The sequence below is a fragment of the Artibeus jamaicensis genome, unplaced genomic scaffold (assembly GCF_021234435.1).
Source record: "Artibeus jamaicensis isolate MK-2021 breed Jamaican fruit bat unplaced genomic scaffold, CSHL_Jam_final contig_387, whole genome shotgun sequence".
NCBI classification, from domain to species: domain Eukaryota; kingdom Metazoa; phylum Chordata; class Mammalia; order Chiroptera; family Phyllostomidae; genus Artibeus; species Artibeus jamaicensis.
In genome coordinates this window covers 23,626,325-23,643,339 of record NW_026521812.1, presented here as the reverse complement: position 1 = coordinate 23,643,339, position 17,015 = coordinate 23,626,325, and the positions used below count along the sequence as shown (strand labels likewise).

The following is a 17,015-nucleotide window of genomic DNA, read 5'->3' as shown; positions in this document are numbered from 1 at the left end:
GGAGATGTCATCCAAGTCAGAGCTGGTGAGGAGGGAAACCAGTACTCAACTTAGGTCTGCCCAACCCAGAGCCTGGAGCTCTCCCTGCCTTTCCAAGAGGGCAGCAAACATGCTAACATCCAGTTGAAGTTTATTAACACTTTATGGAAAGGGAAGGAAGAGAAAGGAACATTCTCAAAACTTGTGCATAGTTCCCAGGAGCTGGAGAGACACAAAGGTGGACATGATGCAATGCCTGCCTTGGGCGTTGACAGATGTCGGTGGGCATGTAAACCCAGGGAGGGGAGGCCTGGGAGGGGAAGGAAGTGGAGTGCGCGGGAAGAGCAGTGGCTCATGTATGTGTATACGGGATGTCATCCGAGTGGTTTTCAGTGCCATTTTTTTTAGATTGGATCCATATGACAATTATTATTGCCTTCATTTTACTGATGAGGAAACTGAGACAGAAATTAAATAACTTGCCCAAGATCATCAAGTTAGTAAGCAGATTCAAGACTCAAATTCAGCCTGTCTGACTCAAGACACATTTTCTTTAAGCCACTGTAAGAGAATAGGCCAATTGGTCCCTTTGTTAGAGTGCTTGATAAAATTCTTTTATCCACCTCAGTTGTCTTAGGGGAAAGTTCCTAGAGCAAAACAAGCCCACCTACCAACTTCTCTAAGTGTTTAGATAGGGTTCAAGTGTTCTTTTTTTAATTGACAGTGTTCAATTCTTGTTTTTACAAGAACAAAGAATCTAGAATAACAACTCTACTCCACTGGGAAATATAGGTGTGGTCCAGAACAGTTGATGTGGTATGTTTGTCCAGACCATCGTCCCTAAGTGCAGCATATTGACATGGGCACCTGTGTGCCTTACAGCCAGAGTCTGCCTGGGAAGCACAGGGTCAGAGCAGGGGGCACTTGGTGGGTGATGGTGCAAGAGGGGATGCTCAGCCAGCACAATTTGAGGTTTCCCTGTCCATTGATGTTGTGCCAGTAGGGGGAGAATACTAAAAGTGAGTTCATTTCTTCTTGATTTTACATCTACAAATGCTGTTGTCGGAACACACATGGCCTCAGCCTTCTCAGAGTTGCCCAAATTGAAAATGCCCCTGATTTCTCCACCAGAGTAATTTCATCTGGTTAACAAAGCAGTGATTAATGGGAAGATATGGGACAAAGGAAGTGATGGCCTTCAGAACACCAGAAAGCATCAGGAATTGTAACTTTAAACAAATTCTAATATCACTCATTCAGATGACATAAAGGGACGAGTGGGAAGGTGAAAGATTTTACTACTATTACTGGAGTGAGAAGTGACGAGGTTGAGAATGGTGCCCCTGGCCCTTAAATAGCATGAGGTCCATGGAACATAAAAGCATAAAATATATTATGGCTATATGGATGATATATGTTTCTGAATAAAGAATCAGGTGAGGGTCTTGTGCGTGGACCCGAGTCGTTACTAAAAACATTAACCTGGTTTTAGCTAGTTTCAGAAGAAGTAAGATGAAGTTATCCATAGCCATTTGAGATTAGAGAGTTTTTTTTTTTTATGATGGGTCCCTCCAAGAAATTACAGCTTTTCTCTAAAGTCAGAGACACTCAGGCTTTGCCAGCTACCGCGGGGTGACAAGGAAGGTGATTTAAGACGGGGAAGGACCGCCTCTCCTCCAGTAAATCACATGTGCTCTTGCCCTCTGTAGTTCGCGGAGTCTGCAGCACAGTCTCAGCCTGCCGTAACTCACTCACCTGCTCGGGCCCTTCCTGGTTTCTGTGCCCACATGGTGCTCTTCTTCTTCTGTGCCTTCAAAAACCCAGCCAGTTTGTATGGTTGTGGAATTGGAAATGCATCTGTTAAATAAAAGGCTGGATGCCTTTCGTGCCCTGACAGTGAGCACTGCTTGCTGATGAGTTAAAGCCAAAGTGGAAAGCGTTAGAAACCAAATCCAAACCTCAGTTTGGTGGGTGAGATGCAGGTGAACAATTTTTCCACCTGCTTGCTGCTGACTCATCTTACTATTTCTCGTAGGAAAGTCTGTGAGTAACTTCAATCAGGGTTCCTTCTTCTTGTCACTCTGCTGCCACTCTCATACTGGTAACTTTTTTTTCCATGTTAAATAGAGTCAGGGAAGACTGTATCTTGAATCAATAATCCAGGTAGCTATAGTTATCTTCAAAGAAATAATCATATTTACAAATTCTTGTCAGTGTATATAGTTTTTTTTCCATGTTGAAATTATTCTGTTCCTGGTAACCTGACTTTATGCATTCTTCTTTGTTGATTCAAGAACAAATTATTTTAATAGGCAAATATTTTCCCACCTGCAGAACTAATTAAGTTTTTAGGCGAAGATTCTAAAAGGTTGTAAACTTCTTTAATCTTCAACTTTTTAGACTCCAAATACCAGTTCTGCAGCTTCTGTTAAGCTGGGAAAAAATATCCCCCAAAATAATAAGGAGAACAATGTATAAACATTTCCCAAACTATTCTATCCACAAAGAATTCCATTTATAAATGGAATACACCCTTCTCTGTCTTTGCCTTGGAGCTTGGGGATAACTGTTTGTATTTGCACATTTTCTGAATTTCTACAGTTTACACTTGTTTATGGTACATTGGGGAGTTCAGAGTAACCGTTTGCAAATGTCTGAAAATATTTAAAGAAAATATCCCCCCTCCTCAGTTTTCCAGGGAAATGACATATTCTTTTTAAGTAAAACAATCAATGGAAAAAATGTATAACATGAATAACCCTTTTACCCTCACTTTTTCCATTCCTGAGAAGCAACAAGTCCATACAACGTCCCACTTTTGTGGCCCCCAGTGTTCTTATGTTCCTAAAACCAGAAAGAAACTAAGAGATTCTTTTCCTGACCCCAGTTCCAGGGGGCTCCCCCGGCCTCAGCAGCAGGGCCACCTCCCTCTTTAGGTTTTCTTCACAAGAGCTGAAGGAGGCAGCTGGAGTTTAGAGTTTAATTGTTAGTCTGGTCATGGAGCCACAATCCCAGAAAAGTCTATTTCAAGACAGGGGCAGGGGGTTGCCTCATTAGGAGAGGCAAAAGGGTGGAAATCACATGTAACTTTGTCCAGTTCAATTTCTCTGGCTGAGAAGTTTGAGAGAGTAGTAGGTAGGCTTCCTGGGAAGTCAGGTCCACACATTTTACTATGGGTGTCACTTTTAAAGCAAGATAAAGAAGAAAGACAGAATGAGGAGAGGAAATCAGTACAAATGGGGTGTACGAATCCTATGCCAGAGTTCAGATTTTTAACGTTCGGGTACTTGATTATTGGGAATGTTAATGCTGTCATGATCCTTGATGTTAAAATTCTTGCTGTCGGGATGCAGGTGGCTGTGCGGTTCTAGGTATAGGTCATCCCGAGAGGCCACAAGAAACCCCCGGGTCTGCAACGTGCACAGGCATGAGTGGCAAGGACCCGAGGGGTGCTGGCCGTGCTCATTTCAGACTCACAGAGGAGAGATTTCCGGAGTAAACAGTGTCAAGATCAGCCTTAGATGCATCTTGTCCAGTGCTGCTGGGACTATTTTAAACCTTATGACAAGGGGATTGAAGGAGGGCTTTTATGTGCCAGCATCTGGCTTTTGGATATTATTCCAATGCGATTATGACAGAGTAGGAAATGACATGTGTGACCGGGTATTTATTCCTTTCAGATGTAGGCACGCCCCTCCATCTTCAGCAGAGCAGGGACCAAGGTTGGGCAAGAGAAGTGAAGTGCTTAGTACCCAGACTTGAAAGGGCAACTCCCTCACCAGGGCGCGCCAGGGCAGCCCTCGTCCTGGCCTGATCACAGACCTTCTGGTCCACGTGGCCGCTCCCTGAGGCCAGTCTCCTGGCTCCGTGGACTGGTCCATGGGTGGCCTTTAGCAGTTCCTTCTACGGGATCAGGCAGAATTCAAAAACTGGGCAGATTGGGTGGTTTTGGCTCCAGAACAAAGTACGCCTTCCATCTCTGAAGGATTATCTTGTATTACCACCAAGCAGTATCGAAGTGGGAGTTTTCTTTTACTCTGAGGAAGCCGAGTTCATTGTAAGTTTTCTTTAAGACTTAGGATTTATTTTTAGCAGTTTTTGCTGGCTGTGCACCTAATATCGCGGAAGTTATGTAATGTGGCACTAGCCTCCATAAGATTGCCTTAGTAACAAAGTGCTAAAGGTTGTGTAGACCATTCTTCAAGTCACCATGTCCTGTGAGTGCCTGTGACAAAAGGAGAAAAGGGAAGCAAGGAAAGTAACATGAGAGATACATCCCCTGCACTTGGACTTTCAAAGTTCATACTGTGTAGTGAGACGTAGTCCTTCCGTGGAAAAACTTCGACTCTGCTGCAGAGGCCAAGGGAGTGGAATGGCAAGAGTCCTACAAGTGGGCGGCTCAGTAAACACCAGGGTGTTCGTGTGGCCCTGTCTGGGCGCGCGCCCCATTCTCCCCAGCTCCCTAGCATGCTCCTTCATCCGAAGAGAGTGTGTTTGGAATGGGGAAAGCATTCGACTGTCCATTAACAAACCATTGACCAGAAGGGCATTGTAAATAAGCTCCCCATCTGGTTTCCAATGAATCACTCCCTCACCAGCCTGAGCAGCTGCCTAGGCATCCTGGTTCAATCACTTACACCTACCTTCGTGCAGACAAGCAATGCGGAGGGGCAGAGGTGTTTGAAGACCAAAATACACTGTGGCATGGAACACTTACCTCATGTAGTAGAACACTTACCTCCGCCTCCACCACTGCCTTTGCCAGGCTCTCTTGTCAAAGAGATTGTGCCAAAGGGGCAGAGGCTAGCGCTCTCCTTTCCTTGCCCCTGGCCTGAGTGCTTTTGTTGTCATTTTAAATGGGTGACACTTTTGGGGGTGTGTGTATAAAGGCCCCGCCTTTTGCATGTGCCAACCTTTTTGTGATGCCTCAGGAGCATCAGAATTTATTTCAGAGAAACAAATAAATTAGCTTTAAAAGATAAACAGTGTACCAGCTGGCATCAAGGAGGAGGAATAAATGCCATCTCAGATGCCAGCTCTAAACACTGACCACAGAGAGTTCACCAGATTTGTGAGTTTCCACAGGATTCTGCTTGCGGAAAAAATAGGGCGGGGTCAGGATTGAAAACGTGAGGCCATGAACAAGGATGGGAAATGCACACAAATTATTTCGAGGGCCATTTAAAAGATTCTAGTGAAAATCACTGGAGCAAACGCAGTAACAACAAAAACTTGGAGTTTCTCCTGCTTTAAAATAGCTCCCAAGTGTACTAAACATTCTTATGTTGGAAACCAGTCAAGTCACCTTGGAGAGCCCTTCACTCTGTGCCACTGGGCCCGAGAGCTGTGGCTCTGAGCCACCACACACTTGTGCAGTCTCACCATGTTGCCCGCGTGCCCACCTCGGGATAGAGGGTACACAGGAGCAGGGCCGCCTTTCCACGCACCACGCACCTGTGGGGTCAGGGCTGTGACTAACCAAAGCCCCCCACTTCTCAGCCTCACCCCATCCAGACATTTGGCTGTCCCACTAGTTGTCTCATCATTTCCCCCTTGAACCTCTGGCTTCCTTGGCTTCCTTTGCCAGTGAGCTGTGTTTTGTGTTGGGAGGAGAGGGAAGTAAGAATGTGACTGATAGCACTTAAAAAACAGAAGGGAAGACATACTTTATGGACTCAAATGATATAAAACATTGACCCAACATCCAAAAACTGCAATTAAAAAGTATATCTGTCCCTCATTTGCATGGCTTACTTCCCCAGACGTGTTTCTGGTATTGAAAATGAATGGCATTCCCGCACAACATGTGTCTCAATTTGTAATGCTACCCTCCTCGCAGCTGGCTCAGTTCTCCGAGTGTTTCTAAAATGTTACTGTCTTACATTTGAGCCGACCTACAATAACAAATTATCTAGAAGCAAAGTGGCTAAGCTGCATTTGGTGAGAGAAGGGGAAACCCTATATTTCATTCTTCAACTCTTGTTTTGGAAATTCAGACTGTAACCTGACCTTCTTCCAAAGAAATCCACACACGCACGCCTGAAGAGCGGTGCGGATTGGGCGATGTGGGAGCAAGAACGATCAGGTTTAAGTTGCTCTGTGGAGTTCTGCATCCCATCAATAAGCCCTTTTGATATTTTAAACCCATATTTAGAGTAATTTCAAGATATTTGGAGCACATGTGGTTAAATGTAAAACTTTGTCATTATGATTTGTTAGATGCTTATACTTTAAATATTTATAAGCCATATTTCAGTACTTTATCCAAAAGCGCCCCCCCCAGCAGGCTCTCATGGAGTGGCATCTGTGCGGAAGACGCGGGGTGAGGTCACTGCAGCATGCATGCACATTCTCTGCTTTTCTGGTTTTAATTCAAATGCTGTTTTTAGTAGATTCAGCTCATTTTTTAAATGTATGAAAAGTTAGAAACAGAGGGGGTTGTCTTCGACTTAAAAAAAAATTCCCCAGTTCTCCAAAGGTAAAACCTTCAACTTGAAGTTGTGTGGCATCCACTTCTTTTTCTTACCCTAAGAGGAATTAGCAGAACTTTCCATCAGCGTGTTGGGTCTGCATCCATGTCCCTGTGAATTTAAAGTGTCACACTGTTTCTCCTAAATATCTGAGGGACAGTTTGGTGGCAGTTAGATTGAATTCTCTACCATTCGCTTTAAAAACTAAGACATAGGATACTGTCTTTATCATAGATCACTTATTTGAGCACTTAGTATGAAAAAGAAGAGAGGAAACTTTTTTTTTCCAAACTCAGAATTCATGTAAGCTTAGAAGGTTATAAATTTCAAACTGACCACAGGCCTCTGGAGCTCACACTCTTTTATAGCTGGCAAAGTACAACTGTCTTGTAAGGACCAGGGGAAAGATGGCTTTAAAAAGCTCGTAAACTTGCTTGGACATTGAATAACTCTTACCAAACAGAATTTTCATGAGTTAAGTGTAAATGAGTCAGAAACATATAGATTAAATTTCTTTTAAAATACACATGGGTTGAAAAATTAGGGCCAAAGTGCTTGGCAAAATAAGTTTTGGTTTTAGACAAACCCCAAATGTTTGAAAAAAATGGTTCTACAATTTGCCAAACCAAAAATACATCCAGGTCCCTCTATTCCTCTCATTAAATAGGATGGCATCATAAATATGGCATTTGATATCTATTTTCCTATCCACCGAGGTTTGAGTGGCGTGAATCCCAAATACTAGTTGGAAAACTATGAAAAATATTTTGAGAAAAAACCATGACTTTGCAAGTGAAGATGAGGGGCCACCAGTTTAGGGTTCTAGTCCTGGTTTTAACAGCACCCTTCACGGTCCAACAATCCGATCGCCTTGTCCTCTGTCCTGTGTGTGTGTGTGGCCTATGCACAGGAATATGTCTTTTAAAAATCCTATATTTTGAGCTCTTAAGTTATACTTAACTCACCTATTACAGTGCACAAAACTAAATAAACTCCTAAAGTCCTGAATAAACTCCGAACACAGGGAGTCAGTGCCTTTCACTTATCTGTGGTTCAGAGATGGTCTTCACTCATTTCCCTAGAGAATAAAACACACCCATGTTTAACTAATGGTATCGAACACTGACTCACCATAAAGCAGGTGATTTGGAATTAGGTTCTAGCACCAGGGAGGGACATGGACCAGCAGTCGGGGGTGCAGGAATAAGGGATGCCTTGGGATGTCAAAAGCCAGGGATGCTGAGAAGAGCTCATCATCTCAGGGTTGACTGTTCCCTTCCTTTGTCTGGGACTGCGGGCGGGGAGGGGCAGGGGGAGGAACAGGAGGCTGGAGGAGAGCAGGTAGGTAGAGGAGCAGGAGGTTGTGGAATTTGCACTCCGCAACTTAGGCGACAGCACTGTGACCTGGAGCAGAGGAGTGACAGGATGGAGTCTGTGTTTGAGGACAATTACGTTAGCAGCTGCTCGTAGACTGAAAGGAAGCAGAGACACTGGCATTACTAAACCCAGTGGTTGCATTCTGAGGACAGGCCAGTTACCAGCGGGCCATTCTCCTCATTGTGGACTGTTACCCCTACAGTGTGAGGGGTGGGGGCAGCCACAACTATGTTACAGGTGTGTAAAGACATTGTGGGAATGTGGTGGGAGGAAGAACTCCCTTCTGTGTGCCCCGAGTGGGACCTAGGAGGCTTCATAGCGCACCATGGAAGGAAACCTCACAATGAGCATTCCAAAGTCCACTCAGGACATGCTGGCTGGGCCCCAATTGCCATAGAAACAGGCTCCACCCTCTTACCCACCAGCTGCCTTGAGCCTTGGGCCAGCTGGGAAGGGATGGCTAGGTGGGGACTGTGGTGCGGTGCACAGAGGCAGCTGGCAACTGTCCTGGCCACCTAGAAGACTTCCCTGCTAGTGGACACAGAGACTGGACAGTGGCCACAGCAATGCCCAGAGCCCTGACCTGGGACCAAAGAGCCACTGTAAAGCTTGGCTGGTGCATTCTACCTCAGAGACCTTCAGAGAGCTGCACAGAATCTGAATCAGACCCTGCCCAGGCCTGCAGGTCCTTTGAAGGAAATTTTCTATCTGTTGGAGCTGTCCATTTGTCCTTCTGGACTTCCCGGGCTGTAGACCCTCTGAACCTGCTACATGTGGCAGCAGCGGCCCCTGTATGAGGGAAGGCAGCAGTGTGGTTTTGAGGATCAGAGCGTTGGCCTTGGCATTGGGCTCACCTGGGCTCAGACCCTGGCCGAGCAGCTAGCTAGGTGCGGGAAAGTGTGATTGAGCCTCTCCGAGCTTTACTGCCCAAGTCATGAGTGACGGTGGCAGTGCTGTGAGGGACAGGTAAGAAAATGCGAGAGAGCGGCCCATCGCAGGTGTCCTAGCGATGGCACTTGCTGTCCTGTTGGGAGGGCTGCAGCTCCTGGGAGGAGGCAGGGGGATGAAGGGAGACCTGCTGAGGTTCAAAAACCAGCTGTGTCGCTTACCAGCTGTGAGCGTTTGGACAAGTTTTATAACCTCTTTGTGCCTGCATTTTTAATTAATCATTATAACAGCTAATATTTAGTGAGCATTTTCTGTATCTATGCAGTATCCCAAATGTTGCATACCCACAACAACCCTATGGGGATACCATTATTAAACCCATTGTACAGATGGAGAAACTGAGGCACAGAGAAGCTCTCCCCTACCCAGTGTCATTGGCTAGTAAGCAGCAGCACTGGGGTCTGACTGGTGGCCTGGCTCCAGCATCTCCATGCAGAACCTCTGAGGATGGCCTATTCACACACGCACAAATGAAGATAATCACTACTTCGCAGAGTTATTAGGCTCCAAGTAAATAGCGTAAGTTTAAATGCCCAGGAAGTACCTGGCACATGGTAGGTACTTGATAAGAATTGTCCTGGTGGCTCCTGCAGCCCAGAACTTTTTCTCTCAGATGTGTCATTACACTTCCACCCTGTCCGCTTTGGAGTTTAGGGAAACCATTCCAGAAATTCTCATAAGATGTCTGGTTCCACTTTAACAAATAGATACCAGGACAGAGCAAATGCTCAAGGTCACAGCATGGTGCAGCCAGGATTAGAACCTGAGCCGCCACCGGCCTTTCCTCTCAGTGGGACACTGGATGCGACCGAAGCTGCTTGAGTTACACACCCTGTGCCAAGGGCCAGAGTCATATTTTTTGCCTCCCATGGCATCACTTCCTCACATCGGGCGGCTGATTTCAGAGAGAAGATTGGTTGTACCGGAACGTCTGGGGTGGAAGGGTTGCAGAAAAGCAATTATTAACCACACCCTCCATCTTCTGGGCTGTTGGGGGTGGGGCACAGCGGGGAACCGGGATACTTGTTCTTATTCTTTATAGTGCAGTTTGCAGGAATAGGCAGCCACCCCTCTCTCCCTGCTAACGGGCTGGCTGTAAAGAATAAGCCGTGTCAGGAAGACCACACTTCCAGGCCTCATCTAACACCTCACGACCTGTTATCGATCGGTATCCCGCAGCCACTTGCCACATAATGCTGCTTTTCTGAGTTCTTTGTTTTTCTTTGTTTAAACTCAGAATGCCTGTGTCCATGTAAGACAGAGAAATAACAAACTCAGTCTTAACACAATGAACGTTGGCTTTTTTTCTTTTCTTTTTTTTTTTTTTGTTCCAGGCAGAATTTTGGAATGCACATGAACCAGCATCAGCTAGTTTGTGTATCGATGGGACTTGAATGAAAACATAATTATTTCTTTTAATTAAATAACTTCTCGGAGTTCTCTTTTGCAAAACAAGGGAAGTTGAGCTGTGTAGTCTCTGGTGTCCCCTACAGCTCTGGTGTTCGGACCCTCTTGTCAGGTCAAGGGGAGAGAGGAAACCTGGACTAGGGGGCAGTGGCCTTGGAGGGGAGTGTGGACGTCGGGGTCATAGCGGCTGACTCCAGCCCAGCTTTGCCCCTTTCTAGCGGTGGCCCTAAACAAGTCATTTCCTTAACTTTCCTGGGAAAGTTTCCTCATCTATAAAATGGGGAGGATACTTCAGTGTCTTGCTTCAGTAATGCTGTTGTTTCAGTGAAATAAATGTGTAAGTGAAATAAGTAGCTAGAAGTGCCCAGCATAGTATTTGACATGACATAGGTGTTCAGAACGGTCTGGCTCCTTCCTTGGAGGACGCCGCAAGTCGCCGCACCGTCAGAGGACGTGCGTGGTGCTGAATGCCAAGGGGCATCAGGCTCTGTAGGCTAGTCCTCAAAATTTCATGCAGACCATCAGCTACATCATGTCATTCTTTATTTTATTTTTCCCTTGTGAATGAATTAACCATCTGCTCCAGTGCCTTTGTAAAAATGCACACCGCTAGTCATAAATCCCTCCATGCTTTTGAGAAAGAGCCAGAGACAGGATCACTGGGTTTGCTTGAACTCCCAGATTCGAGAAAGGATTTGCGGGAGTTAAAGAAGGTCAGTTGATCCACTGTCCCAGTGAAGGTACTTTTGTGAGTGCCCAAGTGGGGACTCCATGGCTCAGGATTCTTTGTCTGCCAGAAACTTCCAGAGGTCAGCAAGAAAGAGCAGTGATGACTTGTAGGAATAAACAGACCTCTCTGACCACTTAACTTGTAGAATCAGCTAAGCAAAGAGAGCCAAAATTTTAATAAAATTCTTATAAAACAAAGAAAGATGGAGTTATTCCAGTAGTAGGTCTTGTATGTTTGTGATTTTTATTGATTAATAAAATAAGAGCCCTGGCTGGTATGGCTCAGTGGATTGAGTGCCAGCCTGCAAACCAAAGGGTCTCCAGTCCCTTATGAAAGCCCTTTTTTGATTCCCAGTCAAGGCACATGCCTGGGTTGCAGGCCAGGTCCCTGGTAGAGGGCATGCGAGAGGCAACCACACATTGATGTTTCTCTCCCTCTCTTTCTCCCTTCCCCTCTCTCTAAAAATAGATAAAATCTTTTTTAAAAAAGAAAAATAAGAGATATTGCTAAAGAAGAAAATTATTTTTGAAAAAGAAAAGCCTGTGGTTAAATTTCTTCAAAAAAATATACATGAGCTTTAGCCTGTCAGAGCCATGATGTGAGCAGCACGGGGGACGAAGCTGTGGTTCGGACCAGAGCCGGCACCGAGCTGAGCTGCAGCTGACCGTGGTCCCTGCACCCCATTCCTCACTCTGGGTCATTTTCCATAACAGTCACACTATCAGAAGAAGGGATTTTTATTTAATGACTGGTGTCAATTATTGAACTATAAGGAAAGAGATGCCACTCATTTTATAAGTGAAAATGCTTTCCATTTTGATAAAAGCCATTTCACAGCTCTTCAGGAAACCAGGGTTGACAGGGAGAGAGGGAGAACAATTTTTCTGGCAAAACCTCGCCAAGTCGTGGCTCTTTCTGGGATGGGCCTGGTTGGAGACCACTACCTAGCATCACACCTGGGTTTATCAGCTGACGCAGGTGGCTCTGTTCACCAACCTCAGGGCTCTACCCTTTTGAGTGTCCCAGAATAGCTGCAGGTACCTGAGAACCGTCTTGTCCTCGGGGACTAGTTATTGTCCAGATAAACAGCACAGCTGAAGCCAGCACTTAATGGCTGTATTTAACCGTGATAAGTGATGGGTCAGCGTGCCTGAGTGAGTGGCGTCACTGATCGGGCCCGGCTAATTGGACAAAGGCAGGTCGGCTTGGCAACAGGCATTTCTTGCACGTCACAGAGTTTATGCCATGGGGTTTTGGACTGCTGGGAGTAACTATGAACAGACAGGGGGAGCTTGCCTGCTGAGCAGGTAAGACAGGACAGTCTGCTGGATTTTCATTGTGCTAATTACAAAGGTATTTGAGGAAGGGAAGGAGAGTAAATGTTTGGGAAATGGATAAGATTCATCGAAGCAGGTTTTCTGGAGAGGTGCTCCGCCACGCCACAGAGGAACTGATTAGGGACAGAGAATAAGAGGCGTTTTCCTCAGGATTTATTTCGGTGAGTGGTTACTTGGAAGATTCCTTTGACGTGTAGCCCGCGTGAGTCTGAGGCAGTAAAGGCCAAAGGAGAAAAGGAAACAATGGCCGTATTTTGGCAGTGTCAGCTGCAAGAATGTATTAGCACTCAGCACAATTCCGTTCTCCGTAATGCTCCGAACATCCTTATGTGATCAAGGAGGGTGAGTAACGCGATCACATTCTTGGCGGTGCTTTCCTGCCGAGGAGGAAAAGCGCCAGGTGGGCAGAGGGGGGCCCTCTGCATTCGGCATGCAGGTGCAATTCCACGAGGGAGGCGCTTTGTTCCTCTGGCCCGAGGGGGCAAGTGGGCCCGGAATTCTGAAGGCACCTCGCTGGAGACCACTCGTGGCGGAGCCGTCTGCACACACAGCACATACATGGTATAAGGGACGAAGGATGTGCGGTGATGTTCCATGTAACAGGGCCCTGGGTTGTTCTGCCTTCAGACAAACCCCAGTGCCAAGGAAAACCCAAGCGTAAGGTGCAACTGTAGCCCCTTCTGAAGAACCCCTTGCCTTGAGGAGTGTTCCATAAATCTCTACCAGAAGTGAGAGAGAGAGAGGTTAATAGAGACTCTCTGAAACTTTGGACTTTGGAGTCCAGAAATTAAGTCTTCCTTACACACTGATAATAGGTTAATATCCAACTGCTCAAGTTTATAATCTTCCACACTTGGTCCTGGCTTTGGTGCAAACATCCTACAATCACAGAATACGAGAGACGGAAGATATAATAGGAAATGTCACCCAGGCCCCCATTTCACAGAGAAGGAATCAGGGCTTGGTGGTGGGGGGGGGGGGCAGTTAAGGAATAGGTCTGAGGTCACACTGCTCAAGATTGTAACTTGAGTTTCTGTCTTACTGTGCTATTTTACCCTTCGCTCCCACCAAGAAATTTCAGCAGAGGACAGATTTTCCCTACGATCCCTCTGCTTGGCCAAGGCAAAGTTGGAACCCGCTCAGGCTCTGGAACTTCCCACCATGATCACATTTTAAAGCCCCAGGCTTGCCTGCTCCCCACCCCTGACTTGCCCACCAACGACTGTCAGGAAGGTGAAGCCCACACTTGGTTCTCCAGAGTCTGCGCCTGTGCCGCCGACAAGGGGACTGCTTTGAACCCTAGCCAGAGGAACAAGTGAACCCCCTCCTCAAAAGTTTTCAGCAGAAAGGGACTTGTACTGCCACCGTCTGGCCTTTGTGGGTGTCCCAGACACTTCACAGAGAGGGCGAGAGGGAAGGGAGCGGCACAAATTGTCTGCTCTGCCATTCCAGAAAATCCGCTTGGTGCGGGGAGGCTTTCAAAGCAGCGGGAGCGGGGCTGCAGAAAATAGAGTGTGGTGCAGCTGCAGCCTTCAGAACTTTGGGGAAAACACGTATTATTTACCAGACAATAATAGATACCAGAGAATAATAACGATTATTATAGTGTTTGGGATGGCAAATGCTGTAGTTAAGGGTCCAGAATGGCTCTCATTATAATCCCGTTTTCCCAGTCCCTTATGAAAGCCTTGAAATTTTCTCCGAGTGGGCCGATGCTGCCCATGTTTGGCCCTTGTCCAAAGGTGATTTGAATATAAAGAAACTTATTTGAGAAGTAATCCTCCATCGGGGGGTCACGATTACATTAAAGAGAAAGAGCTACATCCTTGAAAAAGCAGTGGCAGCAATCTTGAGTAATTCAAAATGGTGGCGTTTCCGAGTCACTGGAAGAAAGTGGTAAACATTTTTTTTCCTTTTCCTTTTCTAAAGAAAGGATTCGGAGGCCCCCTCTGACTATACAATCTGATCCCTTTTGGTCCCCGGCTCAGAGGTGGGGGTGGCTTCCCTTCTTCCCCTGCAAGTTGCAGGCTGTGCTGCCCACGTGAAGAAGAGTTGTCCCCAGAAGAAGCTGCACTCGCGTCTATGGATCCTTGTCGTGTCTGAGGCTCCTTTCCAACGCTTTGCGGTCTCACGTTCGGGGGTGGCTCTTGGTGTTTTTGTTTTTGTATCCTTTCTTGCTGTCGTCTCATTCTAAAAGAAGGAAGGGAGGAAGGAAAGAAAGTCAAAGTGAGCTCTTTATTCAGAGATAAACATCCACATTTCCAAATTGGACCATGCCAAATAAAAAGGTTTCCATGGCCTTGTAATTCCGCCCCCACTGCATATTTGTGGGGTGTTGCATGTTCGCTTTGGTTATTTAATGTGCATGGTAAGTGCGCACAGATCTGGTGATTTAGTGTGATTTGGGGAACGCAGGCATTTCCTGTCGTGTACACTTAGACTTTCAGACCTTGTTTTTGGTTGATCATTATTATCATTACCATTAACACCAGGGTCTGGAAAGCAGGGTTAAAGGACAAGCTTGCACTTAGCCCTCCCGGCGGACACTTGCGCCTCCTCACACCTGTGCTCAGTTCCTGCCGCAGACGCTCTGAGCAGGTTTCCAGGTCCCGCTGTGGCCTCCACCTGTTCACCTATACAATGAGGAAATTGTAACATGTTATCTCTGGGGCCCCTTCAAGTTCTAAAGTCTCGCCTGTCTGATATTATTTGTTCATTGTTCTAGGAATAACCTCAGTAGCTCTAAAGATGTTTCTGAGCCCTTTCTCACCACGTCAGTTAGTCAAACTTTACATGCACATTTCTGACATTCCCATTGACTGGCAGGAAGAAAAAGGTCCTTTTGGGGGGTATGGGGGACAAGAGCTGCTTGACCCTCATTCATCTGACAAATGCGTGTTCAGCTGAACTGGGGTCTGTAGAGATGTGAGCAAAATAGACACAGTCCCAGACTTCAGGGTCTTCATATTTGGGTTGGCAGACTTCTAAATGCCTGCTTATTGGGAGTGACCAAGTGTCCTTAGGAAGGTACATTTTAAACCAAGGGACTGGCAGCAAATGGAATAAACCAGTAGAAACAGTGAGGCAGAGCCTAACATCTGTGGTGAAAGTTGGGGTGGGCATTTCCCAGAAACTTACTTTGCTGGTGACCAAGGCTGTTGAGACCCTCTCTCTGCTCCAGGCCCCCGAGGCCTTCCAGCCTTCCAGTCCCAAGCTGCTGTTTGGTTTTGATGTGAAGAGATCTGAATGGCTCACCTTTGTCAGGCGAGACCCACAGAGGGGGCATGTTTTCCAGCTCGGCTGCCTCAGTAAGAAATCTCTGAAGAGAAGTCGCTGCATCCACAGAACTGTTTCCTGGGCTGAGAAGTGAATCTTGGCTTTCCTCCTCTGCGGCAAACACCAGGACTGTTGCTTGGAGTGCAGGGGTGCGATCTGGAGCTTCAGGGTCTCGTGGTGACCTCCGCTGGCTTTTAGGTGACCTCGGCAACTCAAAAGACCTCCTGCCAGTGGGGAACTGTGAGGTGGAGGGTGACCGTTGCCCAGTGGCAGAGGCCGCTGTTGTGGTCTGCAGGGCAGGCCGTGGTGCACCATGCTCGATGTGTTATTTCATAAAGTGATTCGAGTTTCATTTGCTCACACAAAGCTGGCAGCTGACCCTGAGCAGAAATGTGAATGGAAGTCATGCCGAAGTCACGCTGTGCTGCCTTAATTCTGGGGTGTCATTGCAGGCCTGACCTGCCGGCTGGAGAGAGCGCTTCTCTGACTGGCTCCTGGGGTCTCCCCAGCCCCGGGGTGAGGGGGAGGGGAGGTTTGGTCCGGTGGATTCTGACAGGCCCCTTCTCCTCTTTTCCAGGAACACACACTCACAGGGTACCTTGCATGGAGAAAGGGCGCAGAGCAAGCCATGTCACGACATCCAATGACACCAGCTGGTCAGCTCACCACCCCCTCTGGCTAAAACTCAAGCAAATAAAGCTGCTTCCTGTCATTAAGCATCTCCGAGGAAGCAGCCCTCCCTCGGTGGCCTCTAGCCCAGAGAAGCCAGCACGTCTTGGACCCAGCAAGCAGGTCCAGCCTTCCTGCTGCCTCCATCTCTGCTTCTCCCCAGAGGAACTTAGGGATTTCACCCTTGGTTTTAAAAAAACACAAAGCACCAACAAGCCACAAGGACCAATGTAGGTATTCTCCCTGCTCCATCCTCCAGGCTCAGAGGGTGAGGCTGGAAGATGATACGGATTTGAAAACAAAAATCTTTTTTTACACTTTTTAAAAACTGCTGTGGTTTTGCTGCTACACGAAGAATTGTGATTTGCATTGTACGGTTTCGGACCTTTACTGTTCACGTTTTGACGGCGGAAAGGGGTCGCACCGGAGTCCCGGCACTTCAGGTTCGTCTCTGTCCTGCCCAGGATGCACTTTTAAATGAAGAGTTAGAATATTTTATTGGCTGATATACTTTTCTTGTTATTTTTACAAAGGCCACCTTTATCCTTTTTAATGCCATATTTTCAGTGTTACACTTTTATGGCTTTTAATTTTCGATTTGACAGATGTAAGAAGCAGCATGAATAGTTTATAATGTGGTTTTTCAGAGACCGAATGCCAAGAGAACTCGGTAAATGTTTATTCTTCTCAGCTTTCTCTTTAAATTCCCCTAAATAGCACCCCATTTGGGAACAGAGCAAGAGTGTTGAACTGAAGACCAAAATGCCCTCAAGGTGTAAAATAATCCGAGGGGGAATATTTGCTGGGCGTCACGAAAGACTT

General features: G+C 46.6%; 1 protein-coding gene across 3 annotated transcripts in view; it reads left to right on the top strand.

Annotated features, from left to right (window-relative positions):
• SOBP (sine oculis binding protein homolog) overlaps window positions 1-16,189 on the top strand; it is a 157,054-nt gene extending 140,865 nt beyond the window's left edge. For 2 of the 3 annotated variants that reach the window (XR_008391550.1, XR_005084399.2), the window contains one exon: window positions 16,102-16,117. The gene's annotated coding sequence lies outside the window, so the exon portion shown is untranslated. Of the gene's footprint in view, window positions 1-16,101 lie in introns of all 3 variants that reach the window. The other variant, XM_037159037.2, reaches the window with a different exon arrangement.
• The last annotated feature ends 826 nt before the right edge of the window (window positions 16,190-17,015 follow it).